The 15,263-nt window shown below is 41.4% G+C and overlaps 1 pseudogene; it reads right to left on the bottom strand.

Annotated features, from left to right (window-relative positions):
- Positions 1–4,424: 4,424 nt before the first annotated feature.
- Positions 4,425–5,038, bottom strand: LOC118018207 (annotated as a pseudogene).
- Between the last annotated feature and the right edge of the window lie 10,225 nt (positions 5,039–15,263).

The raw sequence follows: 15,263 nt of genomic DNA, 5'->3' as shown, positions 1-15,263 counted from the left end.
ACTAATTTGACCATTTATCCAAAAAAGATTGAGTTTAAAATAGAATTTACCAAGATTACTTTGGATTACAGAGTCAGGTTTTCCATCATCAGTGCCATAAGGACTCCAGAGCTAAAGTAAGTTGAGTTATAAGTAAGTCATTCCCATTTTGCATGCATGAATGTGCATGACAATGAAATGTATTCCCATTACATCGCTATATGTCTTTTCCAAACCTAAAACTAAGGTGCTTCTCAAATCTATGGCAATTTTGGAGCTGTTCTGTGAGAAACAGGGAGTTCTGCCTGGTGCAAGATTAGTTCAGCTTCCTTGGGCTCACCATCAGAGATAGCCACACAGTTTCACTGATGGCCAACCTTGAGACCAACCCCAGAACATGGGTGATCGTGAAGCTGGATCTTTGGGGTACCTACAATTAAAGCAGTTAACAAACATGACTCTCCAGGTCCCATGGTACATGTTGGCCTTTGAGAACACTCTTGGACTACTGGGACTGTTGGATAACCCTCCCACCATCATCTTCCAGTGGTTAGTGATAAGGTTAGTGATAAGCTCCTAAAGTAGGGCCTCCTAAAGTAATAGCTATTAATAACTGCTAATCTGTATTACAAACGTATTCTCTGCTGGCACTATGCTGCTAACTTTACATGATTATCCCATTTAGGCCTTACCACACATCTGTGAGGTTAAGTACCAGTATTAATCACATTTTGCAGAAAAGGAAACTGAAGATTAATAAAGGCAGATAACTTGCTCCAGGTCACCCAGCTAGTAAGTAACAGAGCAAGGAAGAACCCAGAAACCTGACTTGACAGCCCAAGTGCTAACCATGACAGTACATTACATATTGTTTGGGGACATCCTCCTATTCTAAAAATCTAGCTTGACATGGATATTCCTGGACACAGTATAGTAAAAACTGGCTTAACTGTTAGATTTGTGTTTGAGGACTCACAGGCTGATTACTGGTCCATATAGACAAACAAGGCTTAAATGTGATACCTAGTAATTTAACAATGGTTTTGGAAATAGGACTTTTTCAAAAGCATTTAGCATATCTTGGGGTTTATTGTTTTATGAGCAATTCATCAGCCCAATTTTATCCAAATCACCTCAATAAAGAGAACATGCTGCATCTTTAAGCCATGAGAACTCCCATTGTTCCAAGCCTTCCCCACCCCCATACTGTTGGAAGCTTTACTTTTATCCATGGTATAGGGTTATCATATTCATATAGGCACAGATGACTGACTTCCACAACTACCTCCTGTGGGAGTGAGCGTTAATGGTTTTAAAGGCTGCCTTAGAAGCGTGAGGGCTAATTTCAGGGAGTAAGCTTGGAGCAACTGAGATAGACCTGGAGGCTTACCTCACGTCCTACAAGGTGGTCCACCTTTTTGTTTCTGTCCTGTAGGCACTGGGCAGGCAGATAGATAATGCCTTATCTCATAAACAAGGGAAATAACAGTACAAACACTTCTCTATTCCTCATTCCCTCTGTCCTGTGGTATCTTAGCAATCCAGCCCCAGTGATGACTGGGAACTGTTTGGTACAGGAAACATGCAGATGCTCTGTACCTGAGCTTGATTATGACTGCCCAGCCATCCAGAGCTTGCCTGTGGGAATGCAGAATTCAGAGGGGAACTGTTCTGACCAGGAACAGTTATGAATGAAATGAAATTCAGGCCAGAGAAGCCCATTTCTGGGTGTTTTATTTTTGTCCTAAAATGAATCTAGCCAACCTCTCCAGATTATCCAAAGCCCTTAACATGCCCCACAGAGACATCTGATAGCCTGACATATCCCCCCTTCTAATGTTCTCACACTTATGGCACCTTAACCAGATGTAAAGACAGGCCTTCAGAGGCCTAAGTAACTGCTCACCTATTTCTGATCATGAATGTCCCTGGGCCAACTTCCAGAACATGTCCCTCCATATAAAGTCCTTCCAGAATGTTAAAGTTCTGAGGAATGATTATTTTCAAAATATAATCCAACACTGAGCAAACTATTAATCAAGGATAAGGGAAGAAAACATCTTTTCAGACATGAAAAGACTAAAATTTTACTTTCCAAGTAACTGTTTTTAGAACTTACTTGAGGATATACCCCAGCAAATTTAGAGAACAGACCAAGAAAGATGAGATATGGAATCCAGAAAAGAGTGTACCACTCTAACTCAAAAAAACACAGAGAAAAGAAGTTCCTGGATGAAGTAATTAGCAAGTCTATAGAACAGGTACTCCACATTGAAACTGCAAGATTAAGGGCTCTTAGACAAAAGTTTACAGAAATAAAGGGAACCCAATATTAAAGAAAATATTTTTGACAACTTGGAAAACTTGAGGAAACCATAAATACAGATAAATCAAGAAGAAAGAAAAGCCATGAGAAATCCTAGGAAAATAATTAAGAAATATAGAAAAAAGTCATGACTCTAATGTGAAGCAAAAGACTTTCTTTTTTTTTTTTTTTAAGATTTTATTTATTTATTAGAGAGCACATGAGAGGGGGGAGGGTCAGAGGGAGAAGCAGACCCCCCGCTGAGCAGGGAGCCCGATGCGGGACTCGATTCAGGGACTCCAGGATCATGACCTGAGTCGAAGGCAGTCGCTTAACCAACTGAGCCACCCAGGCGCCCGAAGCAAAAGACTTTCAGATCAAGATGGTACAGTGGATTTATACCATGAAATCCCACTTTGCTCCATATACATAGCAATAATAAAAATATAAAGAAAGAAAACCAAAAGGCATAAGTAGGCTCAAATACCAGATAAATGCAAAAAATCCCAAAAGGAACAGAAACTCAAGCCAGTAAAAAGGACTAAAGCTGGTCCAGCTTGAAGTTTGCCTTTTATATAGTGAAAGGGATTGAAAATACGCCTATGAGATAGAAGACTGGAACCAGACACGTAGCTCAGAACCCTGAGCAGTAGTGGTGCATCTTCGACACCATGAAAAGAGAATGAAAATTAACTACTGCTAACTGCTGCCTGGGACCATAACTTCTAATGAACTGCAGGCCTAAGGAGGCCAAAGGTCAAGATCATAGCCTTGCAACCAGGATATAAGCCAAGACACCCAATGGTACATGACTCGATCTGCCTTATACTTAATATCAGCTCTGATCCACTATTATGAGACCTAGTTCTGAATTAGGGACCCAGAGGGCTGAGTGGAGGTAAAAAAAAGATAGGCAAGGAGAGAGGTTAAGAGAGAGAGAGAGAGAGCCATAAAATAAATGACAAATTCTCACTTAAGATGAAATAAAATTTCAAGACACAAATTTATTGCTAATAAAGATGGCTACTAAGCAGAGGGTGGATAGGAGGATGTGGAGTATTGGTGGGATGCAAAAAAAAAGGTGGCTACTAAAGCCTAAGGGAGACTTACTTTTTTAGTCTATGCTTTGGTACCTTTCAAATTTGGGGAGTGAATTTTCTTTTTTATTCAAAAAGTCTATGGAAACCTACCTGCTTCAATCTATAAATCTAAAATTGATAATATTCCTTATTTTTAAGGCTCTCTCCGAAGGTTTTTTAAAGAAGAGAAGGTCTTTCAGAACCTCGGCCCAAAGATCCTGTTGACAGTTTTACACAGAAGGCACCCAATAAATATTTGCTGACGTTGGTGTTGTTATTGTTGATAATGATTATGATAGTGCCAATGATAAGATGAGCAAGAACTCATTTCATCACTACCCAAGCCAAAGCACTGGAGCTTTGTGATTTCCCCAGAATGGCATTTCTTTGCCCATTTCCTTTGGGGCCGGGCACTGCCCTTAACATGACTTCTACTTGCTGCAAGGAGTCTCTCCTGTTTATTCTCTTAGCATATCATTCTGCCCCCAAAATGGGTTTTCGGACATCATTAAATCTGGTAGCCATGACTCTCATAATTCTCTCCATTCAGTAGCTGATGCTGTGGTTGAGAGTGACCCGTGCATTTGGGGAACCTACATTTCAGGAAGCTGTACGTACTCACTAGTCAAGTGAAGAATCTCAGAAAGCATATTATTAAGCAATGCGTTCTTATCTCTCGGGGGCCAAACACATCCACTACAGCATTGTCTGGCAATTGCAGACATGCAAACCAGGGGTAGGGGGAAAGACATATGGAGATCATTGCCACACAGCGTACCATTGAGCCCAAATTAATCCTGCATCCACTCTCTGAATAGAGCGTGGCCCAAGGCTGCTCCTGAAATTCTGTATTCTTCATCATATAGATATGATCTCTGTCACAGAGGATTCTCCATCCTTGCTCCTTCCCCCACCCCTACCCCTTTTCTTTTGTCCCTTTTTCCTTCCTTCACTCACTAGGCGTGCTTTGAGCTATGCATGTCAGACACTACTCCAATAAGAAGGTGGTAAGAATCACATGCCAACTTTATTATTATTATTATTATTATTTAACAAAAATACAAGAGAACAAATCTACACCTTTATTTACTTTTCTTTAAATTTAAATCCTTGAGGGGTACAGCATCACACGGATTCTGTGGCCAATGGCTTTAGCAGGAAGATTGCTTCGGAATTTGGCACAAACCATGCCACTGTTTCCATGAGCACTTTTCCCCAGATTACTCTGGTTTTGTTTGGTTTGCCACCAGGAGTCACTGTGTTGTTCTTCGCTTTGTACGCATAAGCACATCTCTTGCCTAGATAGAATTCCGTTTCGGGGCACCTGGGTGGCTCAGTTGGTTAAGCGACTGCCTTCGGCTCAGGTCATGATCCTGGAGTCCCGGGATCGAGTCCCACATCGGGCTACCTGCTCGGCAGGGAGTCTGCTTCTCCCTCTGACCCTCCTCCCTCTCATGCTGTCTCTCATTCTCTCTGTCTCAAATAAATAAATAAAATCTTTAAAAAAAAAAAAAAAGAATTCCGTTTCATCTCGAGCATAAACACCTTCGATTTTAAGAAGAGCTGTGTGCTCCCTCTGGTTCGGAGACCCCGCTTATAGCCAGCAAAAATGGCCTTGGACCACAGCCTTCCAGACATTATTTGGCGTTATAGGAGTCCTGTTCCCAGCAGGCCTCCACAGACTCCAAGATGGTGGGAAAAAAAAGGCCAACTTTATTTTTTTTTTAAGATTTTATTTATTTACTTGAGAGAGCGAGAGAGAGAGAGAGAGAGCACAGAGGGAGAGGGAGAAGCAGACTCCCCACTGATCGGGGAGCCCTGCTCAGGGCTCCATCCCAGGACCCTGAGATCATGACCTGAGCCATAACTGACTGAGCCACCCAGGTGCCCCACATGCCAACTTTAAATTAGGAAAGTCTGAAAGACCCCAATATTAGGAGCTGAAGTGGGTTTTTTCTCAGACTCTAATTGAGGAATAAGTGGAACAAACTCCAATTAAAACTGAGCAATTCCCATCAGAGTTGCATATACTTGAGTAACGCCCTCTCCTACACCCACACCTGATTTGTTGATAAGATCCTGTGCGCAGTTGTAAGTACATGGATAGAAAGATTCCCCTGAGTTATCTGGGCTCTTTGAAGGAGGAAGAGAAAAGGCCAGTGCCCAGTATTGTTGTGTAAGTTGCTATGCAATGGAGTGCCTGGAGGAGGAGAGTCAGGGCAGAAATCTAGCCTGCGCTCAGCGCACTAACCCGTGAGGCAAGGACTGCAGGGCATGGGCACATTTTTCTCATTGCCACAAAAGTAGTGTATGTTGTAGGAAGCAGATCCATGTTCTCTGATTGTAATTCTCTGATGGGAAGGTCAAGGAGTTCTTTTTTTTTTTTTAAAGATTTTATTTGACAGAGAGACAGCGAGAGCAGGAACACAAGCAGGGGGAGTGGGAGAGGGAGAAGCAGGCTTCCCGGCGAGCCGGGAGACGGATGCGGGGCTCTATCCCAGGGCCCTGGGATCGTGACCTGAGCCTAAGGCAGATGCTTAACGACTGAGCCACCCAGGCGCCCCAAGGTCAAGGAGTTCTAAACCAGAGTGGGAACACTGGCTGTATGGAGAGACACAGGCTTTACAAAGTGAGGTACTGAGTGGTCATCACCATCCACATCAGGTTCCCTGCTTTGAAACAGCCTAGAACCAGGGTTTTTCTGAAGATCCATTTCTAACCTGGAATTCTGACTTCATAATGGGTCTTCTGGTTTCTCGCCAGTCATTCCTCACATTAGTGTTATGGATATTTATCTCCCCTGAATGTGAATATATGCGCTTTATCCTCACTGACATATCTTTGTATGGGGAATTCTAGAGAATCCCCAGGACGATGCAACTGAACTTGAACACTAAGCATTTGAGGAAGTGTGGCATAGAACTGCTGATTCCCCAGGGCCAACCTTGCCTGGAAAACACTAGGTTCCAGTTGTGGTTTTAATCATACTTCTGTGCCTGCTCTTGAATAAGTCCTTACCTCTCTCTGGGCTTCAGTCTCTTGGTCTATATGATAAGAGGATTGGGTCTTTGTTGTTCTGTCAGGCTGTGGTTATACCCTGCTTGGCTTTCAGAGGTTGGAAGCATTAAAGTGACTTGGCAGCAAGGACTGGTTTGTAGTCGCATGGAGCCCACATCTAGGACAAGAGGAAAGATATGGTTGGAAGGCACAGAGCCCTGTCTTCTCTCCCTATTCAGCTCATGCCAAGTGAATCAAGGATATAATTGTCCTTGGCATACCAAACATCACTACACTTACTTCAGTTCAACTTCTTTTATTTCTTAAGCCCTTGTGGAAGTTGCCATCCCTCCCACCTGTACATGAGTGTGCATTTTGCTACAGTAAAAACCCAGGATTTTTGAAGTCTCGGTTTCACCCCTTCATAATTATGTGACTGATTCCCAGTTTCCTAATCTGTAAAGTGGAGATAATAATGTTTATGTCATTGTTGCTGTGAGGATTAAGTGAGATTCTGTCTAAAAAGCATATAGCATAAGGCCTGGCTGATACATGACAACTTCTTTCCTCTCTTACCTATCCACTCCTCCCCGGCCCTGCTGCTGCCAACACCCCACCACCAGTGTGCACATGTCAGTAAAGACTATTAAAATTTTGCACCCTGGAGGGGTGAATTGACTGTCTAAGGACACGAGTTCAGGCATGAAACAGGTATGCCCTTGGCTATTTGTGACTTGAAATCTCGCTCCTGCCATTTTTTCACTACAGTTTTATCTGAAGAGATGTCTCATTAGAAAGATTAAAAAAAAATGTATGTTTTTCTCTCTGAAGTGATAGGTTCCTCCAGTTATGCTGGACTTGATAAATTTGTGTGTGTGTGGAAGAGGTTAGCATCCAATGGGTTCACTTAAATGGCATTGGGAAGTCCCCTTAAATTTCAACCTCATTGCTCCCTGATAAGTTGACTTATCTCCCATCACTCATCTGTGATTTGAAGCCTCGTTGTGTTATTATTGATACCCAGAACTGAAGAATTCTCCAAGAATTTCACTCCCTCCACTAGGCAATCATACACTGTTCCTATCTCTATAAAACAAGCAAGCAAGATAGTATAATGTACTGGTGAAGAGCAAGGTCTCCATATTCAGACTGTTTGATTTTGAAGACCAACTTTGCTACTTACTAGCTTTGTGACCTTGGGTATAGTTAGTTAATTTCTCGATTTCCTTATCTAAAAAAATGGAGCCAACCTGATAAAATTGTTGAAAAGATTAAATGCATCAATATCTATAAAATGTCTGATACATAATAAGTTTTCATAAATGTCTATTATTAGTAATAATGGCAAAGAGCTCTTCTCCACATGAGAACTTGTCATATCCTAGAATGAAGCTGAGAATGACCCAGTTAACTGCAGTAGAACTGGGTAGCTGAGAGAGCCAGTACCGAGAACTTGAACCATCCATTTCAGAGATATACCCAGCTGCAGGTCCTAGAAACCTTATCTTGAGACAAACCATTGTAACTGGAAGGAAAGACCATAGATAGTATGTGGATGATGTCAGTGAGAAGAGCAGTTTTCTGCTTATTTATCTCCTGACTGATCATGTAAGAGAGCTCAAGTCCCTCTCTCTGCCAGGTTGGACACCTGAGCACTGTAAGATCAGAATGGCTGTGAATTCCTGACCATCAGCCATCTTTGCATTCTTGGTTTGATGACCGTGAACTTCTAGACCATGTCCTTTACCTCATACTGCTTCTATGAACAGTCTGTGCATCTTGTGTCAGTTACCAAATGGCTCCACCAGGACTTGGGAGTACCTGATTAAGAGAATTTCTTGGGAGAAAAGGAAAATGAGATCCCTCTGGCTCTGACCTCATGCCTAAATCCTAAGAGTATGCTTGCTTTTGGTGCTGAAGGCCTGAGTTTTTAGAAAGTACACAAAGAATCTGTAGGTAAAGGTTTATCTGCCTTTTGGTTTACCCTGCTATGTGAAAAAGGGGGGGGGGTGCGGAATCAGGGTATGTTAGGATTACTAAGGCTTCTTGGTAGTCAGAGCATGCAATAACCACCCACACCTGATCATTCTCAACTTGCTGGACCAATTGAGGAAAGCTGGAATATTCACAAAGTCTTAACTCAGGTGTAACATCAGAATCTAGGAGGATGCCTGGAAGGCAGCATTCTACAATGAATCAGGCAGTCTGAATACTGAGGGATGCCCTTCAGTTTCTGCACTTGAAGACATTAATTTTTAGAAGTGCAGAGAATATAGGATAAATAAAAACTGGATTGGTGGGGAATAGTTCCCTATGGGAAGTGGTCCACATTCTGTACTTCCACTTCCAAGACCAGCTTCCCCATTTTCCCCTCACTCCTACCCAAGATTATGTTAACTCAGGTCCTCTACATCTTTGACCTCTTCCTTTTGACCTAACAGACACAGGTTCTCCCCAAAGGACACTACTTCCCCTACTGCCCTTTCCACACTCCATCAACCACATGTGCCAGAAAAAAACCGCATCATTCTTACATCTCATTGTCATTTGCAGGCTATTACTCCTATACCCTCAAGTAGAACATTTTCCTCTGTTGAATTTCAGGCCACTAGGTTATACCACAGTTCCCTTCCTTGACTCAAACTACTGTCTTCCTAGTCCTTCCCCCACATTTGCCTCTAGCCCCTGATCCATGTCCAGTCCCTTAATATCCATGGGTGACCACCGTGTCTGGGGGGAGCACCTATCCAATAACTTCTTGACCTTCTCAATGTCCTGACCTCCATGTAATTTTAGTCACCCCCCCCCCCCAGTCACAGACAAAACTTGGATCTTGTCAATTGCCCCAAACCACACCTCCATAATCGTAACTCTAGTACCCTCTGGCTTCAGTATTCCACTTCTTTCACTCCTTGCTCTTTTAAACCTGGTCTTTGATCTTAACAAGACCTCCAGTATTTGATTTTTCCATTTTCTTCCAGTCTATTTGTCTCTCCCCTATCTAACCTAAATTCTCAGCTCTTCAGATCAATTACTGATTGGCAAAATTTTCTGTTCTTTTGTCCCCTTAACTTTTTATCTAACCCATGTGGAAAAACGGCTGGACCTTCCATGACACATCACTGATCAGCTGTCCTATTCCTCATTGAAGTTTGAGTTATTTTTAATTTCTCTATTCTCTGCAAACTCTCTACCCCTTCTGTGTCTCACCTTACCTCATCACTCTTACAAGATGGCCGCATTTAATACCTTACACAGAAAATAAAAAGTGTTAAAGAGCAATTACCTTAAGTCTCTGTGCCTCATCTCCAGTATGCAAAATTATCTTCATCTCCCTCCTCTGGTCTAAAGCTAATCCTCTGATCTAAAGCTAATCTAAAGCCAAAACTACCTGTGGTCTGAATTTTATCCCTCTCTACCTCCTCATGGGCCTTACTCTCTGGTATCATTAATGTCTCCCTCTTGACTTGCATTTCAGAAGCTTCTATACCAGGTAGGTCTCTGTTCCCTAGGCTTCTGCCTTATCTGGGAAATATCCACTCTGAGCATCACTTAAGGGATGCCATTGATAGAAATAAGGAAGTTAGAAAAGGGGAAATATTTTTAGAAGCAGGAATTAGGAATTGGGACTTTGGGGGGGAGTTGTTTAAGATTTTATTTATTTGAGAGAGAGAGAAAGCATGAGCAGGGGGGCAGAAAGAGAGGGAGAAGGACAAGCAGACTCCCCTCTGAGCACAGAACCCTATGCAGGGCTTGATGCAGGGGACCCCGAAATCATGACCTGAGCTGAATCAGACGTTTAACCGACTGAGCCATCCAGGTGCCCCTGGGACTTTAGTTTTTTAAGTACAGTTTGATAGGCTATTCCAGTAGAAATGTAAAGTAGAAGGTTTGGAGATGCATACATGTATCTTTAGGAGAGAGATCAATTCTGGATATCCTACTTTCTTCCTTGCTCTGACACATCAAGGGCATAGAACTATCCATTAACTTGGGTAGGACAGGGGTGGGGCTTATCCCTAAGTATTTCTTTTCCTAGTGCTTTTCTACAAAGGGCCTCTAAGTTTTGGGCATATTAACATATTTATTTTAAAGGTACGTCCATGGTGTTGAAAACCCAGATTTTACAACTTTGAATTTCATCTCAATCTCCAGATGTGGAATCTAGAAAAATTTCTCTAGTCTTATAGCAGAAAATAACTATAATTCTGGATCCTTTTTAGGATTTCTTACATTTTTGTATAATTGAGGAAACCCTTACAGTCAATGTGCAGCCATATTTATTAAAAGAAAGGCTCCCCAAACTCTTGTTAGAAAATGACTTTACTAGGGCACCTGGCTGGTTCAGTCAGTAGAGCATGCAACTCTTGATCTCAGGGTTGTGAGTTCAAGCCCCACGTTGGGTGTGGAGTGTACTTAAAAAAAAATAAAGCAGCGTTTTCTTTCTTTCTTTCTTTCTTTCTTTCTTTCTTTCTTTCTTTCTTTCTTTCTCTCTCTCTCTCTCTCTCTCTCTCTCTCTCTCTCTCCCTCCCTCCCTCCCTCCCTCCCTCCCTCCCTCCCTCCCTCCCTTCCTTTCTTCCTGGGTGACTCATTCAGTTAAGCATCTGCCTTCAGCTCCGGTCAAGATCTCAGGGTCCTGGGATGGAGTCCCATGAGTCTGACATCAGGCTCCTTGCTCAGTGGGGAGCAAGGTGTACAATATACATGATTCAACAATTCTCTACATTACTCAGTGCTCATAATAATAATTGTACTCTTTAATCGCCATCACCTATTTCACCCACCCCCCACCAACCTCCCCTCTGGTAACCATCAGTTTGTTCTCTATAGTTAAGAGTCTGTTTCTTGGTTTGTCTCTCTCTCCTTTCCCCCTCCTTTGCTCATATGTTTTGTCTCTTAAATTCCACCTATGAGTGAATCATATGGTATTTGTCTTTCTCTGACTTATTTCACTTAGCATTATACTCTCTAGCTCCATCCATGTTGTTGCAAATGGCAAGATTTCATTCTTTTTTATGGCCAAATATTCCATAGAGAGAGAGAAAGACACACACACACACACCACATCTTCTTTATTCATTCATCAATCGATGAACACTTGGGCTCCTTCCATATCTTAGCTATTGTAAATAATGCTGCTATAAACATAGGAGTGCATGTATCCCTTTGAATTAGTGTTCTTGCATTCTTTGGGTAAATACCCAGTAGTGCGATTGCTGGATCATAGGGGAGTTCCATTTTTAACTTCTTGAGGAAACTCCATACTGTTTTCCACAGTAGCTGTGCCAGTTTGCACTTCTACCAACAGTGCACAAGGGTTTCTTTTTCTCCACATCCTCTCCAACACTTGTTGTTTCTTATGTTTTGATCTTAATCATTCTGACAGGTATGAGGTGATATCTCATTGTAGTTTTGATTTGTATTTCCCTTATGTTGAATGATATTGAGCATCTTTTCGTGTGTCTGTTGGCCATCTGTATATAATATATCCTTATCTCCTTCCTTTTCTTCCTTCCTTTCCTCTCTTCTTCCTTGTCCTCCTCTTTACACAAATGTTTACTGAGCACTTACTGAGGACCTGTGCCAGGTCCTATGTTAAGCAATGATTAGTATTTAGTATTGATTTAGTGATGAACAATAATCAGTTCCTATCTTTAGTACTACCTAGTAGGAAAAAGAGAGAACATGTTATATTCAGGAGACTAGGCAGAACGTCTATATTCCTTAACTCAACTGAGTGATCAGGAAATATTTCTAGGGAGGTTATGCTCACCCTTTAAAGGATGAGTAGCAAGTAGCCAAACAGACAAGGGGGAACAGGGATTCCCAACAGAAGAGACATGATGAACAACATCATGGAAGAGTGAGAGCACATGGTGAAATGTAAATGAGCATATTGTGCAAATGTGGATAAAGGAGTGTCTGGTCACCTATTCTGATGATATTTCAGTAAAAATAAAATTAGGCCTTAATTTTAACCCTCTTCTTTAGCAGAATCCTTAAAAAACTGACAAGAATAAAATCTGATTCTATATCATTTAATTAGAAGTGCCTTAGTATCAAATACAGGAAGAAGAAACTCAAAGGAAATTTTTCATCTCTTCAACTTTTAAGAGTTACTCTTACTATTTGCTGGGGGCAGTTGTTATTAATAGGAATAGTCAAGGGAATAATTTCTCAGTTATTCTCAGCCGATCTTCCTGGCAGTATTTCATTCAAATCAGAAGGATGTTAATTCTATTTTTCATAAGATAGAGGACTATGACCAGTTGTAGCAAGTAGAATCCCAACCTCAAAGAGTCAGCTGGATTAGCCTCAGGAAATCCTGGTTTTTATCCAATGTGGCCCATAAATTCAATTATTTTATTCATGAGAGAAGTTCTTTAAGGACTGGCTATTAGCTTCGTTTTGCATTCAAAGGCAGGAAGTGATAAACCTTAAAACAGGGTCACATGGCTTTTAGAGCTGATGTCACTGAGGTCTCTCTTCCTCTCTCCCTCTTGATCTCTATCCTTCCTTTTGACCCCCATCCTTCCTCTTTGCCCATTTTCTTTTTCTTTTGTCTAAATTTCTTCTTAACTTATTTCTTATGCCTACCTGTATCTCTTTGGGCATTTAATTTTTTCTGCTAGTGATTTGGGTTTCTAACACTTTACCTAAAAAAAGATTTCAAGTTACTCTTCAGACTGCTCACTTGTCAAGGAATATCCAATAAGTTCCTCTTATGATTCCTCACATATTTCCACACTTGACAGAACCACACCTAGAGGAATGGGATTATTACTGTTTCTGTGTCACTTAGGAGCAAGTCTTTTGTTAGAGGATCCTGTCTGTCCTAGGCCCTGCCCTGTTTAGCACTTTTAACAGGGATGTGTATGAAGGCATAGATGACAGAATCAGTTTCCAAAATGATCTCAATTGGCTGGAATGCTGGTATGAAATCAACAAGCTGAAATTTAAATTAGGCAGATGTAAAGTCCAATGTGTTAAATTTAAAGAGAGCCGGCAGAAACTCAAGTCCTGACTGGGTTTAGTTCATGTGGACTAGATTGAAGGGTTTTAATTGAATATTAGCTTAATATAAGCCCAAAGCATGAAGCAGCTGTTGAAAAGGCTAACATATTATTAGACTGAATTAAAAGTAGGGTCCAGATCAAAGGAAGGAATGGTCATACTGTACTGTGTATTGTCCTATCTGAAACATGATTTTCTATGGTGAGGCAAAACAGGTAAGGTAGGTGGAGGGGGAAGGACAGTGAGAGGTCAGAAAACTAGAAGAGGGTCTGTACACTATGTCAGATGAAAGTGGTGAAAAAAACTTGGAAAAGAGCAAGTAGGAGGAGACTCACTATCCCAAGGTCAGTGTGAGCCAGACAACAACTCAAGAGGAATGTAGCAATAGCTAAAGTTGATCCCCATATCTGTCCTCCCTGTGCTCCCTGTGTCTGCCCAGTTCCTTTTATCCCTGTGAGTTTGAAAATGAGTTCAGACTTCTTCTATCCCTGGCCCTAGCTCTAGAACACAGATCTTATCTCTCTATCATGACTAAGGTATGGGAGGGGTTGAATTCATGGGTATATGATCTGTGCTGTTGCACAAGGCTCTGCACTTAGATGGACTCTGTGCTTGGTTTAATGTTTCCTTGAAATTCGTAACAAGTTTCGAATAAGGGGCCTGGCATTTTCATTTCCCACTGAGACCCACAAATTATGTAGCCCATCCTGGGTATAGAAAATATCCTTTTCTTCTTAGACCAATTAGAGTTTTCTACAAGGAAGATTTACTGTGAAAATAAGTTAGCAAACAATGTCAGCTATACTGACAGCTAGAAAAGAACAAAATTTCAGATTACAGGTTAATCCCAAAGTGAACTAGAACTCAGCCAAAAAAAATGTGATAGGACAGTTAAGGGGGTCTATAGCTTCTGGCTCCCTTCCACCTCATTTTTAGCTGCCCCGAATGTTAAATTAAGCCATGTACATGATCTGAAATGGATTTTGGTTTGGCAATAAAACCAAGCTGTGGGATCTATAATACAGGCTCCATGCCAGGAATGGGCCCTAGGTCACTGGCTTTAGTTTCGTTACCACTTGTCACTCCCCCGTTTCTTACCTCTTCCTTCTGCCTCTTTCTACGCATTGGAGATTGGAGCTCTGGCTTCTCCAGTCTGACTCCATTTACTTCCTGTTTCCTAGCGAATTAAAAAGGCCAGTTACACAAATTGGAGAATCTTGTCTTCCTCACCAATTATTGGCATCATGCAAAGTTGCAAGATTTAGCAAGTAAAAGTACAGGATGCCCAGTTAAATTAGAATTTCAGATGAACAACAGATAATTTTTTAGTATGTGCTCCAAGTATTGCCTGACATATACTTACACTAAAAAAATTATTTGTTGTCTAGCTGAAATTAAAATTCATTTGAACATCCTCTGTTTTATCTTGGAACCCTAGCATCGTTGACACCTGTGGATCTTGGGCTGCCCCGAACATCTGTGATATGCCTACCATCTAAGTTCCTTGGAATCCGTTGGCATGCCTTCAGTTTTTTTGTCTCCTGGTATTGCCTAATGCCAAATCCTGGCTCCTGCAGTTTCTGCCTCCTAATTCCCATGTCAACAAGAGAGCAGAAATGCAGAAATAACTAACAGATGCATCCTGAGTTTATTAAACAATCACTTATCTTTCCCAATTCATGTTACCAATTCTTCCCATTTATTCCAGTTCTCCTTCATTTCCGTCTCCCAAGTACGATTACTAAATTTTGCAACAGAAATTGCGACTGGTTTTCTCTCCATTATTTCCCCAGTAGCTACTGTATTGTATGGCACCCAGTGGAGTTCAATAGATATTTGTCAAATCAGCCAAGTAAAGAATAAATTCCCCATAGACTGTTAGAACAGAT

Source organism: Mirounga leonina, unplaced genomic scaffold (genome assembly GCF_011800145.1).
Source record: "Mirounga leonina isolate KUSES-001 unplaced genomic scaffold, KU_Mleo_1.0 Mir_170, whole genome shotgun sequence".
Classification (NCBI taxonomy): domain Eukaryota; kingdom Metazoa; phylum Chordata; class Mammalia; order Carnivora; family Phocidae; genus Mirounga; species Mirounga leonina.
This window is presented reverse-complemented; position numbering and strand designations above follow the sequence as displayed.